Genomic DNA, 14,800 nt, shown 5'->3' on the forward strand with positions numbered 1-14,800 from the left:
GTCCTCTAAGTCCCATGAGTTGTTCCATCCCACGAAGTTCCCATGTCAAACAAGGTCACATCAGGTTGGATCATATCCATATTCCAACACAGAAAACCCTAATTATGGTTCTGGTGATCGTCTCCTAGGGTTTCTCATTCCTGCCGCCCTCGCGCTTCCCCTCCCGGTCCGGCTTCGATTCGCCGTAGAGATGGCGACTTCATCAGGCAAGCTTTTGTCTTTTTGTTGATTATTCACCTTTTGGATATCTAAAAATTTAATGTGAATTTTGCTAATTGGATCTTCATTTCTCCGAGAACATATTCATATGAAGATGATTATAGAATGTTAGTCATATATTTTGGTGTTTGTTTTTCATGTCTATTTTGATTGACATAAGAGTAAATGTATGTGATTCTGCTTTCCCAATTTGTTAGCTTTTATTTTTGGTATTAAAAGTCGAAATTTTGTCAAATTTTACATCTGCAGTGGCCTTTAAATCCCGAGAGGACCACCGAAAACAGCTGGAATTGGAAGAGGCTCGAAAGTCGGGGGTTGGCTTCAGCAGAGCTTGATGAAGATGGAAAAGAGATCAACCCTCATATTCCACAGTATATGTCATCTGCACCTTGGTATCTTAATGCGGAGAGACCAGTAAGTCGTCCGTCATCTGCACCTTGGCATACTGATATGGTTGATAGAAATCTTTACATGCGGTTTCTGATACATGTTCTGCCCCCTTGTAACCAGAGTTTGAAACATCAAAGGAAATGGAAATCTGACCCAAACTACACCAAGGATTGGTATGACAGAGGTGCAAAAATATTCACAAGTACAGAAAAGGTGCCTGTGAAAAGTAAGTCCCTGTTGCATCAATGATGTTGATATATGGTTACCTGATTTTGAAACTGCAATAAATATTCTTCCCGTCCCTCTTTTGGACTTCGTGTATACAGAAAACTCATCATATTGTTTTTTGCCTTATGCATATAAGCTGTGTGGAGCTATGACACACGACACTAAGTCATGCATGGAAAGGCCTCAGAAGGTTGGTGCAAAATGGACCAACAAGCACATAGCACCAGATGAGAAAATAGAGACATTTGAGCTTGATTATGAGGGGAAACGTGATCGCTGGAATGGTTACGATGCTTCTACATATGCTCAGGTTATTCAGAGATATGAAGCAAGGGATGAAGCTCGAAGGAAATATCTGAAAGAGCAGCAGATGAAAAAATTGGAAGAGAAAAACAATAAAAAGAAAGATACTGATGACAGTAGTGATGAGGATGAGGATGAAGATGAGCTGAAGGTTGATGAAGCAAAGGTTGACGAGAGTAAGCAGATGGATTTTGCAAGGGTTGAGAAACGTGTAAGAACAACTCGTGGTGGCAGCACAGGAACTGTCAGGTAATATGAGGCACTTTCAGGTTATATTGTTTTCTGAATTTCAGCTCTTGTTGAGAAATTTTCTCTCTAGTTTTTTGGCTTCCATTTGTCAGTTGTCTTTTATGTGTTTCTGAATGTTCTCCAAATGCTTATTTTTATCTCCAGGAATTTGCACATCCCAGAAGATACAACCAAATATCTTTTAAATGTAGATGTCAACTCTGCGTATTATGATCCCAAAACTCGATCCATGAGGGAGGACCCCCTTCCAGATGCAGATGCCAATGAAAAGTTCTATGAAGTAAGCGTTCTTACTATGGATATAGAGAGTGAGGGTAGTTGTTCCACAAGACTAGTCCGGTATTTTTTATCCTGTATCTAACAGTATACTGATTTATTTTGTGGCAATGCTTCAGGGGGATAACCAATATCGTGCAAGTGGGCAAGCATTAGAGTTTAAGCAGCTCAATATTCATGCTTGGGAAGCATTTGATAAGGGACAAGATATTCATATGCAGGCAGCCCCATCTCAAGCTGTACTGTACAAAGAGTTTAAAGTTAAAAAAGAGAAGCTGAAGTCTCAAACGAAGGAATCTATCATGGAAAAGTATGGAAATGCAGCTTCTGAAGAAGAACTTCCCAGGGAACTTCTACTGGGCCAAAGTGAACGAGAGGTTGACTATGATTGTGCCGGCCGAATCATTAAGGGTCAGGTAAGACCTATAGTTCAGATGTCCTCCTTGATCCTTTTTTTATTAATTCTGCACGGTTGCTTGTTGTGCTTGACCTTCATGTCAAATATGTGACAGCATGAGAACATGCATTAGTTAAAAAAAGTGGAAGTAGGAACTTTTTGTAAATTTATTCAGATTAAAGTCAATATGTTGTTTAATTCTGTTAAATTAGATGTCCATAACAAAGTGCATAATAAATTGCTTGTCAGTTTAAATGTAAAGAACTCAAATGTCTTTTGTTTTCAATAAAACCAATGATCAAACTTTGATCCTTGTTGGTTCCTTTTTGCGGTCCACTTCCTATTCAAAATTCTATTATCTGGCTGTTTATATGGTTCTTGGTTGTAATGAAGGACATATGGGAGCACATATTTTCTACTAAATGTCCCCTAATATTTTCAGCTTACTTTGTGTTTGTTTTTTTGTGTTAATCCAGAAGATTGGATGACCTTGAAGCGGTGCACAAAGTTGGCTGTGTATTTTCTCTTGGTTACTTAATTTTATATTTTGAAATAATTTTAAAATTCTACTTTTTCTGGAGACAGAATTGTTTTACCTGACTACTATAGGTCATGCTTGCATGAGGTAGGTATCTGTAATTGGTTGTTTGTGTTAATAATGGATAGCATGCATAGAGGTAGGTCAAGTGTATATCAGAAAGTGTAATAGTATATTGGTGAATGACTGCATGATTCTTGAAGTACTATATATGTGTCTTTTCATCATAACCTCTCGTTGTGCATCTTATTGTATCTGGTTAATGACTTTGTAGTGGTTGTCAAATTAGCTGTATACATTGGTTCACATTATCTCCTAGGGACTCGATCATGTGTTAAAGAGTTGGAACTATCAGTCCATATCATTTTGGTCAATTCATGTGTTTGGATGCTTTTCCATATTGTGCTATTATTGTTAAGAATGTTTATCATGGACATGTGCTAATGTATTTCCATTGCCCTTGGTTGGTTAACTTTTTTCATCTTGCCTTTTGCAGGAGAAGTCCCTTCCAAGGAGCAAGTATGAGGAGGATGTGTATATCAATAATCACACAAGTGTTTGGGGTTCATGGTGGAAAGATCACAAGTGGGGATACAAGTGACGCAGGCAGACCATCCAGAATAGCTACTGTACTGGTTCAGCAGGAATCGAGGCTGCTGAAGCAGCAACTGATCTAATGAAAGCCAATATTGCCCGTAAAGAAGCTATGGAAGGTCAGTTGTCAGTAATACTTGGAAGGTTTTGGAATATGACTATACAAATTAATTATTTTCTTTGTGATGCCTGGATTGGCTCTTAAGAAGTAGCAATAAAAATTATAGCTTCTACATGCACCATGTGCGAGTGTGTATGAGTTATTCATGCTTGCACACAATTTCTAGTTGTGGTTGTAACTATCTTGGTATCTCTGAGTTGCTAACTAGTTAATTTGCACCATACAGAAAAGCCTGCTGAGGTTGAAGAGAAAAGGCTGGCTACTTGGGGCACTGATGTTCCTGATGACCTTGTTCTGGACCAGAAACGCCTTGCTGAGGCACTTAAAAAGGTAAAGTCATGGAATATGCAATATCAAACTTAGTGCTTGAAATTTCTTCCTTCTATTCAAAATAATGTGTTTGAAAACCGGGTTTTTTCATATATTGTTGCTCACTGCTGTTTCTCTCTCCTTGTAGGAGGATGTAAGAAAGAGAGAGGAGAAAGATGAAAGAAAGCGAAAGTACAATGTTAAATGGAACGATGAGGTACTGTCTTTTTCATCCCTAACGTGTTTTTACTCAAGAAAGTTAGAGAGGCTTCATGTTTGAGTCTGAGCCTTGTCTTTCCAATTATGAAGGTTGCTCAACAGTTGGCCACTATTAGTAAATAAAATCATTTCTTTCTAATCTCTATCTCATGTAATTTTGTTAGAAGTGAATATACAACGATTGTTTTTTCAATTTGTTGTTTACTTCTAAAGTAGATTTTAACACCATAGTAGTCATTGGCTCTGATATCTGACCCATTATAGTGCACCTAAACCTGCCCATATAACATAGTCAGGTTCCAGTTATGTTTGGGTCTATGTAACTGTGACATGCCATTTGTGTGGTGCGGGTATGCCGTGGGTCAGATCCTGCACTGCGCCGGGTTGGGTCTAATGTCACAAAACACTAAAGAGAAAAGATAATGTCACAAAGTGACTAGGAAATGCACAAGCACACAAGCAATAGGCCACTAATGGGCAAGAATACAACAAGCCACAAAGTGGCAACAAACATAAAAATGAGAAAGAGAGCTAAAAAATATAGGAACTTTTATAGAGAAAAGCTTCAAGAAACTCAAGAAATACATGGGGCAAAGCCCCTTATTTATACACAAATGGGAGCCAAGGAGGGGCTCCCATAGAGTCGTTGGAGGGGTCCAACGACTCTATGGTGGACCCCTCCTATGACGTAATAAAGCAAAATAAAAAAGAAAAAGGAAAACGCATATTCCAAATAAATATGCATGTTACATGTGAAATGACTATTTTACCCCTAGAGGGTATTACAATATATATATATATATATATATAAGAATTATTAATACAATTTAACACCCCCCCTCAAACACATGGTGAGATCACTAAGAGTTTGCTGAGGAGAAAATAGAAGCGAGGCGAGAGTAATGCTTTGGTGAAGAAGTCCGCTAGCTGATACTCTGAAGTAACATAGGGTAGTTGAATGGTATCTCGTAAGAATTCATCTCGAACATAGTGGCAATCTATCTCTATGTGCTTTGTTCATTCATGAAAGGTGTGGTTGTTAGCAATGTAAATAGCACTCTTATTGTCGCAACACAACTTTGAAGGAGTAAAAAAAATGACGCACATATCTTTGATAAAACTTCTCAACCAGACAAGTTTAATAGTAGTGGTGGCCATCGCTCTGTACTCAGCCTTTGTGGAAGAAAGATAAACTTTCTGTTGTTTCTTACATTTTCAAAAAATTAATGATTCTCCAAGAAAAACACAATAACCTATTGTAGAAATACGATCATCGTGGTTACCCCCTAATCAGAGTCAGTATAAGCAAGTAAATTAGGAGATGAAGAGGAGGATAAGAATAGTCCTTTTGTTATGGTTCTGTTTAAACATCTGATAATTCTCATAACCGCCACCATATGAATCGAAGTAGGAGCAGTCTAAAATTGGCTTGCACTGTAAACAACATGAGTAATATCTAGCCTGGTAATAGACAAATATGTTAGTGAACCAATCAACTGACGATAAGGAGTGGGATCTGCTAAAAGAGTTTCATCATTGGCTCTCATCTTGGCGTTGATTACTTCTGGAGTCTCCACTTTCTTTTCATCAGTTAATCTAGACCGATCAATAATGTCTGATGCAAGGTTCATCTGAGATAAAACATACCTCTTAGGGGAATATGCAACTTCAATCCCTAAAAAATACCTTAGAAAACCAAGGTCAGACATATCAAAATTTTCTTTGAAAATATTTTTAATAAGCTCAATGTCTTTTTTATCATTTCCAGTGATGATCATATCATCAACACATATTAATAAGATAGTTATGTGATCTTCTGTAGTCTTAACAAATAAAGCAGTATCATTACAATAAGAGAAAAAACCATTAGCAAGAGCAACTTTGCTAAAAAGATCATACCAAGCTTTTGGGTCTTGCTTTAGACCATAAAGAGCTTTGTTAAGTTTTAGAATGTTTCCTTTACCGATCTCAAGACCCGATGGAGGATCCATAAACACTTCTTCACAAAGATTTTCATTTAAAAAGCATTTTTAACATCAAGTTGATAGATAGGCCATTGTTTAATAGATGCTAAAGCGATCAAGGGTCGTACACTAGTCATCCTAGCTACCGGGGCAAAAGTTTTCTCATAATCGATTCCATATTCTTGGACGTATCCTTTAACAATTAACCTAGCTTTGTATCTTTTTAATGTTCCATCGCTCTTAGTTTTGACCTTATATATCCATCTACATTCAATAGCCTTTTTCCTAACAATTGACTTACAATGGTCCAAGTGTTGGCCTTGTTAAGAGCTTCTAGTTCAAGTCTCGTAGCATCAATCCAATGTGGATGTTGCTTAGCCTCTTTAAAATTGGAAGGCTCATGATAGGAATGTATCATCATTAGATAAGTTCTATATGTTGGAGAAAAATAGTCATATGACACGAATTTTTGAGGAGGTCTACTATTCCTAGAAGATCGCCTAAGTTGGGTTTTGTCAACTTGATCTTCTAAGGAGATGTCTTGAGAGTATCTATTGAAAGCACTTTGATGTTCATTCCTCTCAAGACGAGTGTATACATGAATATCATTAGAATCCTCATTGTGAGAATCATCAATTGTATGTGACAAATCATCATTTTGATGTGAATTGTCATTACAAGTATGATCACAAACTAAATCACTTTTAGACTTAGTTCTAGGTAATAAGTCGAATAGAAAAGAGTAATCAATCTCTTCTTTATATTTTTGAATTTCAAAACCATTTTGTTCTTCAAGAAAGGTAACATTTCTTGAGACATAATGTTTATTGTTTTATACATCATAACACCTATAACCTTTTTTATTTTCACCATAGCCAATAAAAACACATTTAAGAGCTTTTGGTGATAATTTATCTTGTTCTTGAAAAAGAATAAAGCACTTACAACAAAAAAACTCTCAATCTTTTAAAATCCAGAGATATTTTGAACAATTTCTCAAAAGGGAAAACATTTTTTAAAGATGAAGAAGGCATACGATTTATGAGATAAGTTGCGGTAAAAATAGCTTCGGCCCAAAAAAAATTTGGAACATTTTTAGAAACAAAAAGAGTCCTTATGTTTTAATGAGATGCCTATGTTTCCTCTCGGCAAAACCATTTTGTTAAGGAGTTTTTGGACAAGATCTTTGATGTACAATGCCGTTTAATTTAAGATAGTTTTGAAATTCTTTTGACATGTATTCTCTTTCAAAATCGGATCTAAAAACAACTATGTTGCTTTGAAATTGATTTTGAATAAGAACGTGAAATTCTTTAAAATTAAAGAAGACATCGGATTTGTTTTTAATAAAATACACCCATGTGTATCTAGTAAAGTCATCAATAAAGACATCATAATAAGAATAACCTTCTTTAGATATAACTGGTGTTGGTCCCCATACATCGGAATGCACTAATTCAAATGGTCTTTTGGAAACAAAATTACTATGTGAATATGGAAGCGAATGCATTTTTTTCAAGGATACAATCATTGCAAGTAAATGTTTTTTCATTACAAAATTTTTCCAAAAATGAAAAAAGATACAACTTGAAAATACTAGGATGTCCAAGCCTTTTGTGCCAAGTCTCAATATTTTTATATTGAACATAATTACAAAAAGATTTGGATGGCAAAGACAAAAAATTCATGTAATATAAATCTCTTCTTCTATGGCCTTACCCAATCCGCTTCTCGGACCGGAGATCCTGCACATAGCAATGGGTTGATGAAAAAGAGACACTAAATGTTTTTTCATTACAAAATTTTTCCAAAAATGAAAAAAGATACAACTTGAAAATACTAGGATGTCCAAGCCTTTTGTGCCAAGTCTCAATATTTTTATATTGAACATAATTACAAAAAGATTTGGATGGCAAAGACAAAAAATTCATGTAATATAAATCTCTTCTTCTATGGCCTTACCCAATCCGCTTCTCGGACCAGAGATCCTGCACATAGCAATGGGTTGATGAAAAAGAGACACTACATCCAAAATCGGTGATTTGAGAGACCGAAAAAAGATTTAAATTGAATTCTGAAATGATTCTAATTTTTGGAACATAAAATTCTTTGTTTTGACAATAAACTTTTTCAAGGTTTTCCATTCCTTCAACATCTAATGATGTTCCATCCATCGTGGAAACAAAGGATTTAAAAGTATTGAGACTCGGTTTTGATAAAAGAGATGTATTAAGAATCCAAGAGGACATACCTGAAATTGATGAGATCGCGACACCGGAGGTGGAAGGTGTGGAAGAATTGATTCTTATGAATTGTTGGAGAATTTAGGTAAGTTGTGCAATGGAGTCTTTTATATCTCCATCTCTCTTTGATTCTTCACTTGAATTGCTTGGACACTCTCCAATGGAAGCCACCTTTCTTTTGAGCTTAGGACAATTCTGTCGAAGATGACCCAGTTCATTACAATGGTGACAAATAATTTTTCTTTCACCATCGTTGTTATCTTTCCAAAAAATGAGGTGATTTATATGTCTTCATATTGTTTTCCAGTCTTGATACCGCATGGACCTCATAAATATTTTTCTTTAAAGCCAAGCGAGTTTCTTTTTTGCATAAATCAGTTAAAATTTCACTAAGAGGGGTAGAAGCCCTACAAAGAAGGGACCCTCTTAATTGTTCAAATTCGGGACGAAGCCCATAAATAAATTGAAAAAACCTCTCTCTCTTTCCATTTGCTCTTGCTTCATAGCAATAGTACTTCCTTCCCATTGTGGTTCGAGAAGGGCAAGTTCATCCCATAATGAGGATAAAGCACTGTAGTAGTCTCTAATGCTCATGTTTCCTTGCTTAGTTTCTCTTTTTTTTTTTGCAAAAAGAAATGCCTAGCAAGGTCTTTTTGCGTGTACATACCTTTTATAAAAAACCAACCTTCATTTACTTTCTTGAATTTTGCAATATTGGTGCATATTTTAAGCTCCACATTGTTCATGAACCATACCAATATCTTGGCATGCTCGCTTTCCCAATCTTCAATTGTAGATTGGTATTCTTGAATAGCTTTGGCATTCTTTTCTTCATTCAAGGCCTTTTCTTCACTTCCCTCCTTCTTAAGCTTTAATTGTGGTTCCAAAATAGTTTTACATACATAACTCCAAAGTCTTTTACCTTTGAGATTATTTTTCATGACGGCCGCCCACATCTTATAATTTGTTTCATTCAATTTGAATGAAAGATCGATCTTTGAGTCTTTGTCGGCCATTTTGGAGGAGTTTGATGAAGAACAACAAAAAGAGTGATGCTTAAAAAATTACTCAAGTGTGAGTTAGAGTATTCCAATGGTACTTTCACAACCAACGCTTTGATACCATGACATGAAACACTAAAGAGAAAAGACAATGTCACAAAGTGACTAGGAAATGTACAAGCACACAAGCAATTGGCTACTAATGGACAAGAATACAACAAGCCACAAAGTGGCAACAAACATAAAAATGAGAAAGAGCTAAAAAATATAAGAACTTTTATAGAGAAAAGGTTCATGAAGCTCAAGAAATACATGGGGGCAAAGCCCCTTATTTATAAACAAATGGAACCCAAGGAGGGGCTCCCATAAAGTAGTTGGAGCCCCTCCAATAGTCATATTTATGACCGTTGGAGGGGTCCAACGAGTCTATGGTGGACCCCTCCTATGATGCAATAAAGCTAAATACAACAACAACAACTACGCCTTCATCCCAGAATAATTGGGGTCGGCGATATGAACCAAAAAAGAAAATCATTATGGGTCTTCCACATGAATCCTTCTCCTCCAATCATTTCTATCCAATGCCATGTCCTTGGTGAGGTTCAAAGCATTCATATCCTTTCCTATCACCTCCATCCATGTCTTCCTAGGCCTACCCCGACCTCTTTTAACTAATATATTTTCCCATTTCTCCATCCTTCTAACTGGAGCATCATTAGGCCTTCGCCGAATATGTCCAAACCACCGTAAACGATTCTCTCTCATCTTATTTTCAATGGGTGCAACGCCTACCTTCTTACGTATCTCCTCGTTCTGAATCTTATCTTTTATTATATTTCCACACATCCATCTCAGCATACGCATCTCAGCTACACTCATTTTTTGAATATGATGTCTCTTGGCAGCCCAACATTCCGTACCATATAGTAAAGCAGGCCTAATAGTCGTCCTATAAAACTTTCCCTTCAACCGCAATGGCATTCTACGATCGCACAACACTCCAGTTGCATTTTTCCATTTCATCCACCCAACCTTTATCTTGTGATTTACATCTCCATCAATTTCTCCATACTTTTGAATGATAGATCCCAAATATTTGAAACAATCATCCACCGGTATTTCTTGCTCACCAAGCTTCACTACACTCTCATCATTACTTCGTTGCTTACTAAACTGACATTCCATGTATTCTGTCTTACTCTTACTCAACTTAAAACCTCTTGCTTCCAATGTCTGTCTCCATAATTCTAACTTAGCATTAACCCCAGCTCTAGACTCATCAATCAAAACAATATCATCAGCAAACAACATACACCACGGCACATTTTCTTGAATTGATCTCGTAAGCTCATCCATCACTATAGCAAATAGGAAAGGGCTTAAAGCAGATCCTTGATGTAACCCAACCGTTATAGGAAAATTGGTTGTCACCCCTCCACAAGTGCGGACATTGGTTACTACTCCTTCATACATATCTTTAATTATTTTAATGTACTTGAGAGAAACACCTTTCTTCATCATTGTCCACCAGAGAACGTCCCTAGGTACTCTATCGTATGCCTTCTCTAAATCAATAAAAACCATATGCAAATCTTTATTTCTCTCTCTATTTCTCTCGACAAGTTGTCTAAGAAGATGTATAGCTTCCATAGTTGATCTTCCAGGCATAAAACCAAATTGATTCTCCGATATCATGACAACCTTCCTCAACCTAGACTCAATCACCCTCTCCCAAAGTTTCATAGTATGACTCATGAGTTTTATACCACGATGGTTTGTGCAATAAAGCTAAATATAAAAGAAAAAAAAAGGAAAAAAAGAAAAAAGAAAACACATATTCCAAATGAATATACGTGTTACATGTGAAATAACTATTTTACTCCTAGTGGGTATTACAATATATATATATATATATATATATATAGAGAGAGAGAGAGAGAGAGAGAGATTTAATATATATGTATGTGTTTCTCTTTATATATCTAGATATATACAATAATTATTAATACAATTTAACATCTAATTCAGACCCAAAACTCAAAAAATAAAAACAAATTGCCCTCCCATCGAAACCCTCGACTCTCTCTGGTCTCGCTCCTCAAACCCCCGTCTTCTCCCTTCTCTCTCTCATACTCTCTCTCTCGTCTTCCCCCCCCCCCCCTCTCTCTCGATTTCCCTCGCTCTCAGTTCCTCTCTTCCCCCTTTCTCTGGTTTGGAAAAAGGAGAGGGAAATAAGGATAGGGGGAAACCGGAAAAGAGAGGGGGAAAGACGAGACCGGGAATTAAGAGAGGAAAGAGGGGGGAAACGAAACCAGAGAGAGGAAAGAAGAAGAAGAAGGACGAGAGAGAGAGAGAGGAGGAGAAGAAGAAACTGAGGAAGAAAATGGTGGAGAGAGAGAGGACGGAGGAGGGGGGATGCGTTCATGGCTTAATCTCTTCCTCTTCTTCTTCTTCTTCTGTGGCAGCGGGGTACCAACAGCTCTCTCTCTCTCTCTCTCTCTCTCTCTCCGTCTAATATCAACAGTCCTTCATAACACCTGGTGCAAACCAGGTGTTACAATAAGGTCTGAATAGCTCCATCTTATTTGAGTCCATTCAGACCTGGGTCAAATCTGTGTCAAAGCTGACCCAGATCATAACTAGACCTGTGCCAAAATCCAAACACAAGTCTTGTTCAGACGAGATCCGAATCTTTTTCAACCTAAGTCTGAATTAGACCTGTGTCAAAGCTGATCCAGATCGGAAGTAGACTTGTGTCAGTTCAAACAATATATATATATATATATATATATATATATATATATATATATATAATGTCCCCATACCCACATTTTTTGGAATTGCCATGTTGTATCCTCTATACCCGCACCCAGGTGACGTAGGTTTGGGTTGAAAAATGGAAGCCCAGACCTGGCCTTACAATCTGAATAGTCTTTAAAATGTGTATCTTTACTTTAAGCATATACAGCTTGTTTGTCTCAGTGAGTTTAAGTCTTCATGACTGTAAACAAATTGTCTGTAACCTTGTACAGGTGTTCATTCTACTATTTGTTTGTGTTCCTGGTGTTGCTGTTTGGTGGTTAAGAGTTCAAGTTGTGCAGGTTACTGCAGAAGATATGGAAGCTTACAGGATGAAAAAGATCCACTGTGATGATCCAATGAAGGATTTCCTGCACTGGGTGAGGATGGGCCCAACACGACTTGGTAGAGCAGCTAGCTATACAGGCATGCTTTTAGCATTACGCTTAAATCAACAATGAAAACTATTTTTATGTATGATAACACCATACTGTGGTTCCAACTCGACCACAATGGGTGCCATGTAAAGTTTTTGCATTTTTCTACAAGCGAACATGCATCGATCAACATATCTCGCAGCAAACATGGCCTATGAACTAAATCAACCTACTGAAACCATTTCCTTGACTGTCTTCACTCAGTAGAAGCTTTGTCTTTTGGCCACACTTCTGGTTGATGCCTTACATCAAGTGGGCTAGCAAGAAATGTAACTCATTCCCATTACCAATTTTATACCGATGACACCTTAGAGTGCCAAGGAAGTTCGTGTTTTTGTCTTAATGTTCGTCGATTGTTGTCCAGTTGGCTGATAAAATGTTTGTCCTTTCCATTTCTTCTACTTTCGCCTGTTGTTTTTTTATTTTTGTCGTGTTTATATATGACGAGTCATACTGTTGCTTTGTGTGAGACGATGTTCAATTTCTCGAGTGCCCACTAAGAGTTCTTTTTAGGCTCTGTTTAGGAGCTGGGAGTCGAAGGGAGTTTATAAATTTGCATATCATCTTGAGGTGGTAGTTACCAAATCCGGTTTTTGAGTTGAAATACAAAAGAGAGGTCGTCTCGCCTTATTTCTCATTTCCGTAAAGTACCTTCTCCCTCCCAAGTAATCACCACCTTAGTAGTTTGACCAAATTTAAACCCAAATCCTCGACTCCCATCTCAGGTACCAGCTCCCAAACAGAGCCAGTCATGCTGGTGGACAATGCCTGGGGTGCGGCATGTTGCTTGGTTTGTAGGCTGTATGCCTTCGTTTTCTTTTCATTTTTCAAGGTAAGAGTTTAAATTCTTCATTCTCCAATTCACACATCTGCTCGGCTCAGGAGTTGTGTTTGTTTTGTAAAGTCATTTCAGTTGTGTAGGGATTCAAGTCAAGGGCTCCATTCTGCACTTCATTGATGACGACAATTGTAATTTCTTTATCATTTTGATCTCTGAATATCATATTCGGCTCTTTCTTGTTGACTTCAGACTATGCTTGGAGGGTCCACCGGGAGTTTCGGGTTGAACATGTTAATTGCTGCACGTTGGTATTCCCAGGTTGATGGGGCATCTGAAGAACTCAACCCTATTGCAGTCTCTGGAACGATGAGCCATGTTGAGTTGGAGTCTGGTGGCAAGCCTGATCACTAATGTAATTTAGAGAACAAAGTTTGAGTTTCAAGGGAGTGCCATTTTGTGTTTGTTGAAGTTGGTTCTTTATTTTTATGGGTTTTTTCTTTTCTTTTTTCTGTTTCTATTATCACCTTTGAACTTGTAGAGTGGATGGTTTGGTATCTGTGTATAGGGCTGCAAACGGATCAGATATGGAGTGGATCTTGTTAGATTCAAATATGAATTCTGAAATATATATATTGATTCTCATAATTTTGTGAGTTTTGAAGATTAATCTTTTCGAGCAAACAAACCTTAATTCTGAGTTGATATTAGCACGCTCCTCCGGCTACTATGCCATCGTCATCAGCCACAACCCCGTCAATGGCACCTCCAGGTCTATCGCCTCATCCGATCAGAATTCTCTCTCTCTCTCTTTCACTATTTGATATTCCTTTTATTTCTGGAATTATTATTAGGTCATTGTTCTCTTCTTCTGGTTTCTCATTGCGTCCGTGAGTTGTTTCCTTTCACATGGTTAGTTCGATTTTTTATTTTTCTCTGACTGCGATCTGTAGGGTTTTCTATGGTGTTATTGTGGGTTGGTGGTTTCGATTGACGCCGTAGGCCCACATTTTTGGGATTTTGGATTCCTCGTTATTGGGGGTGTGATTGTGAGGGTTCTGGGTGCATTTAGTAGGGTTCTCTGGAACTTGATGGTGTGGTAAGTCAGGGTTTTGAACGGATTTGAGGGGCTTTATTGAATTGTTGTATCTTATGTACCTGAAATGGGGTTGGCTCTTTTCTTAGGGTTGTGTTGAGGGTAAGGTAAAATAAAGTAAGGTTTTGTATTGTTTTTGTCTATTTGGGGTTATTGGGATGTATTGCAGTGATTGGGTAGGCTGACTTTTGGTGATTGGTTTGGCGAGTGAGGCTGATTAATGCTTGTTGTGCATGTGACTCGGGGTTTTTGTTCCTTTTTTTTGTTACATAGGGTTTTGATTTGGAGATTCCATCTTTTGAGACTCGTTGTTATTGGTTTAACATTTATTATACGATGAATTTAGGATTCCTGTAGAGTTAAGACAATGTTCCAATTATTTTGAAAATTTTTATTTAATGCTTGTTATGCATGTCACATAAGCCAGTGGTTGTGTTATTTTGAACAGTTTATGTAAATTTGAATGCTAATTTTGGGTAGACATCTTTATTAATTTAGCAACTTCTACTTTAATGGGATTTTCTTGCTATAATTCGAGGTTTTATTTTTTAAGACGGAAATGAAAACTGGGGTTTTGATTGATTTAGTGCTCTGGAATCTGGATTGTCGTTATTGCCAGTGGAAATTTTTGTTGAGGGT

The 14,800-nt window shown here is 37.2% G+C and overlaps 1 pseudogene across 1 annotated transcript; it reads left to right on the forward strand.

Annotated features, from left to right (window-relative positions):
- Positions 1-190: 190 nt before the first annotated feature.
- LOC149834734 (pre-mRNA-splicing factor SLU7-like) lies at positions 191-13,479 on the forward strand (annotated as a pseudogene). Its single transcript, XR_016432434.1, has 12 exons — positions 191-206; positions 469-633; positions 730-839; positions 974-1,389; positions 1,534-1,669; positions 1,785-2,081; positions 3,097-3,313; positions 3,542-3,645; positions 3,773-3,841; positions 12,153-12,276; positions 13,013-13,119; positions 13,318-13,479. The product of XR_016432434.1 is annotated as a pre-mRNA-splicing factor SLU7-like (transcript).
- Positions 13,480-14,800: the final 1,321 nt, after the last annotated feature.

Source organism: Nuphar pumila, chromosome 6 (genome assembly GCF_984573655.1).
Source record: "Nuphar pumila chromosome 6, dmNupPumi1.hap1.1, whole genome shotgun sequence".
NCBI classification, from domain to species: Eukaryota; Viridiplantae; Streptophyta; class Magnoliopsida; order Nymphaeales; family Nymphaeaceae; genus Nuphar; species Nuphar pumila.